This window comes from Solanum stenotomum, chromosome 1, assembly GCF_019186545.1.
Source record: "Solanum stenotomum isolate F172 chromosome 1, ASM1918654v1, whole genome shotgun sequence".
NCBI lineage: Eukaryota > Viridiplantae > Streptophyta > Magnoliopsida > Solanales > Solanaceae > Solanum > Solanum stenotomum.
This window is the reverse complement of record NC_064282.1, coordinates 82,502,796-82,507,249: the sequence shown is the minus strand read 5'-3', so window position 1 is coordinate 82,507,249 and position 4,454 is coordinate 82,502,796. Positions and strand designations below refer to the sequence as shown.

Here is a 4,454-nt window from a genome sequence, read left to right as displayed (position 1 = left end):
GTGTCTACTCCTATTGGTGCATATATTGTTGCTAGGAAGGTCTATAGGAATTGTCCTATTTGCATCTGGCATAAAATATTGCCTTGTGATCTTGTTGAGTTGAACATGGTCGATTTTGATGTTGTTCTTGGGATGGATTGGTTGCATGCATACTATGCTTCCATTGATTGTAGAACCCGTAGGGTCAAATTCCAATTTCCAAGTGAACCCATTCTTGAGTGGGAAAGCCAAAATGTTGTAGTCAAGGGTAGGTTCATCTCTTGCATTAAAGCCCGTAAGTTGATCTCTAAGGGGTGTCTCTATCACCTTGTGAGGGTTAGGGATGTGGAGTCCAAAACCCTTTCTATAGAGTCGGTTCCGGTCGTAAATGAATTCCTTGATGTCTTTCCTAATGACCTTCCCGGTGTTCCTCCCGAAAGGGAAATAGATTTTGGCATAGACCTCCTCCCCGATACTCAACCCATTTCTATTCCCCCTTACCGTATGGCCCCGACGGAGTTAAAGGAGTTGAAGGAACAATTGAAGGACTTGTTGGAGAAGGGTTTTATTAGGCCTAGCCAATCACCATGGGGTGCTCCGGTGTTGTTTGTGAAGAAGAAAGATGGGTCCCTTAGGATGTGTATTGATTACCGGCAACTCAATAGGGCCACCGTCAAGAATAAATATCCTCTTCCTAGGATTGATTACTTGTTCGACCAATTGCAAGGGGCTAGCCATTTCTCTAAGATTGATCTTCGGTCCGGGTATCATCAAGTGAAGGTGAGGGAGTGTGACATTCCCAAGACAGCCTTCCGGACTAGGTATGGGCATTATGAATTTGTGGTCATGTCCTTTGGGTTGACCAATGCACCGGCTATCTTCATGGACCTAATGAATAGGGTCTTTAAACCCTACCTTGATTCCTTTGTTGTGCTCTTCATTGATGATATTTTAATCTATTCGCATAGCGAGGAAGAACATATGGGTCACTTGAGGGTTGTGTTGCAAAGATTGAGAGAGGAGAAGTTGTATGCCAAATATGAAAAATGTGAATTTTGGTTGAAGGAGGTTGCCTTCCTAGGTCATGTGGTGTCGGGGGATGGTATTAAGGTAGACCCTAAGAAGACCGATGTGATTAGAAATTGGCCTAGGCCATTGACCCCGTCGGATATTAGGAGCTTCTTGGGCTTAGCGGGTTACTACCGGAGATTTGTGAATGGGTTTTCTTCTATTGCTTCTCCCATGACTAAGTTGACACAAAAGAAGGCTAAGTTTGAGTGGACCGACGAGTGCGAAAGGAGTTTTCAAACCTTGAAAGATAAACTTGTGTCCGCTCCTATATTGTCACTACCGGATGGGCTTGAGGGATTTGTTGTGTATTGTGATGCTTCTAGAGTTGGCTTGGGTTGTGTCCTAATGCAAAATGGTAAGGTGATAGCCTATGCTTCTAGACAACTCAAAGTGCATGAAAAGAACTATCCTACGCATGATCTTGAATTAGCCGCGGTGGTGTTTGCTTTAAAGATTTGGCGTCATTACTTGTATGGGGTACATGTTGATGTGTTCACCGATCATAAGAGCCTTCAATATGTCTTCACCCAAAAAGATCTCAACTTGAGACAAAGAAGGTGGCTAGAATTTCTTAAAGATTATGATATGAGTGTGCATTATCATCCCGGTAAAGCTAATGTGGTGGCGGATGCTTTGAGTAGGGTGTCTATGGGTAGCCTAGCTCATGTTGATATTGGTGATAGGGAAATGGCTAGGGAGGTGCATCGGTTGGCTAGGTTGGGGGTTAGGTTGGAAGAGGTTGGTAATGGTGGTGTGGTCGTTGTTGATGGTGCTAGGTCTTCCTTGGTTGATGAAGTGATAGCAAAACAAGATCTTGACTCTTACTTGTTAGAATTGAAGGCCTTGGTGAAAGAGGGCAAAGTGGAAGTTTTCTCCCAAGGGGGAGATGGTGCCCTTAAGTACCAAGGTAGGTTGTGTGTGCCTTGTGTTGATAGTTTGAGGGAGAAAATTCTTGAGGAGGCTCATAATTCTTCCTACTCCATTCACCCCGGTTCCACCAAAATGTATAGAGATTTGAGGGATGTGTATTGGTGGGGAGGCATGAAGAAGGACATTGCCAAATTCGTCTCCGGTTGTCATAGTTGTCAACAAGTCAAGGCCGAACATCGCGAGCATCTTGGAGTTAGCCAGACTAAACAGGCTAAGAAGAAGAAGTCTAGGAGACCGATAGATCTTGAGGATATTGCAGGATCTATTTTTTCTGCGCCAGAGCGCATCAGCCATGATACTCATTTATTTGCTGTTCCGTTTGGTACGACGGATCCTCGGCAATATTATCATAATTATCGTCGACCAGTCGGTGATTCATCTACTTCACAAGCATTGCCTTCACGACGCTACGAGGACCTACCTTTATAGGCTATTCGTCGAACACGACCCTTATCGGCAGGTACTCTATCTCCCACAGGTACATCTCTTTAGTTATCTGCCATGAGGCTTGGAGATTCTAGTAGCAAGCAGTCAGATGCTATGGCCGGTACGCCTCCATTGACTCAGGGTTTTGTGCATCCTGATGTATCACCCTCGTCTACAGCTGCACCTAGTGCTACACCACATGATACGATGTCTGCTCTAGCTCCTGGCCAGAAGGACAGACTTGGTAGAGTCATGATTGAGCCGGATGGATCATCGTAAGTTTTTTTTGTTATCTATTTGTTAGTTTATTTTATTTATTTCTTATACTTTAATATATTATTCATGAACTAATATATTTATTATGTGTTTTGCAGGTGGCATCCTGCAAAGGATGCTGCCCAGGCTTTAAAAGAGTGTGTTAGAAGACTCTATACACAAACTTATCACTCTTGGAGCAAGATTCCAAACAGTATACACTAGGCGATGTTTAATAACTTTAAGGTATATATTTTTTAGTTAAGTTTAGTATACTTTACTTTTTTTTACTATCGATTTAATTAACGTTATTCAATTTTTTTTAGACTATGTGTACTTGGGAGTCGAGGTACAATTTGGTCATTAGGACCACATTTGAGAGGAAGCATCCGCCAGACTGTCTAGCTAGCTAAAGAGCGTTCGGGATAGTGGTGAACGTCCCGGTTGGATGTTGCCTCATGTTTTTGATGAATTGGGTCAGTATTGGAACACAAACAAGTTTAAGGCAATATTAGATCAAGCCAAAATGGCTAGATGCAGTCTTAAAGGTGGCTCGTTGCACACCGGAGGTGCAAAGATGGTTGGAACAATTGCACGAGAGATGGTAAGTTCTAATTCAAACTTTTAAATAAATAATTAGTTGATACATATATATCGTTATAAATTTTAGTTTTTCTTTATAGGAAAAAGAATTGGGACGCACTCCCATTGAACCAGAGGTTTTCAAAAAGACTCATGTCAGGAAGAAAGAAAATGAGTTGGATCCGGATGTGTGGGTGGAGGAAGGGCCGAACGAATTTTTGTAAGTTATTTAATATGAATAATATATATCAATAGTGAATATATTTATGATATGTATATATATTGATGTCAATATTTATATTTAATATGCAGAATGACTTTCATAAGTACGTCGCTGAGAATCTAGATAGTTCGGTTCAATTGACACCTGAACTGTCCACTCAGATTTGGAAAGAAAAAGTGGTAGGGGGGACACACAAGGGTAGATGCTATGGTCTAGGCTCTCGCAACGATGTTAGACGCCTTCAGTCAGGCTTAGAAGGTATTGGATTGTCACGTCAAGCTGAGGCACTTGACGGTGTTCAAATTGCTGCTATGTCGGAAAAAATAGCTAAACTTACAGCGGCACTAGCAGAGTCGGAGCGAAAAAGAGTAGCTGAACAACAAAGCATGAGTGAGACCGTTCAGCAAATCAAAGAACAAGTGATGAACCTCGCTCGTCGACCTACTACTTCGGCTCCCGATGACACCGACGACGAGAGTGATGAGGATGATTATGTAGATCTAACTCCCTAGTTTAGATCTCTGGACATTTATGAACTTTTTGAAATTTTAAAAAGAATTTTAAAAGACTTTATAAGTCTTTAATTTATGATTTAGATACTTTTGAATGTTATTTTAAGTTTGTTGTTTTATGTTTTGTTTAGATTGTTTATAATTGTGTGTGTTTGATTGGCTGAATAGTGTAAAATTGAATTGAATTGCATTTGCAGGTGGGCAGCAGAAGCTGCGAGCTGCTACTGTTAAAAGTATTGCAGAAAAAGCGACAGACAGCGTGGTTTAGTCCGTCACTTTTTTGGGTTTTAATTTTTTTAAAAACCCAGAAAAGCGACGGACAGCGTGGTTTTGTCCGTCGCTTTTTTGGGTTTTTAAAAATAAATTTTCCAGAAAAGCAACGGACAGTGTCCTTTTATCCGTCGCTTTTTTGGGATTTTCAAAAAATAAATTTACAGAAAAGCGACGAATTGCGTCGCCCTTTAGAAATAAAAAAA

General features: G+C 41.3%; 1 long non-coding RNA gene across 2 annotated transcripts in view; it reads left to right on the top strand.

Moving 5' to 3' along the window:
• Nucleotides 1-4,120, top strand: part of LOC125874330 (uncharacterized) — a 173,233-nt gene extending 169,113 nt beyond the window's left edge. The window contains exon 3 of one of the 2 annotated variants that reach the window (XR_007447258.1): nt 3,556-4,120. This is a non-coding gene — a long non-coding RNA (uncharacterized LOC125874330). Of the gene's footprint in view, nt 1-3,344; nt 3,450-3,555 lie in introns of those variants that run through there. The other variant, XR_007447259.1, reaches the window with a different exon arrangement.
• The last annotated feature ends 334 nt before the right edge of the window (nt 4,121-4,454 follow it).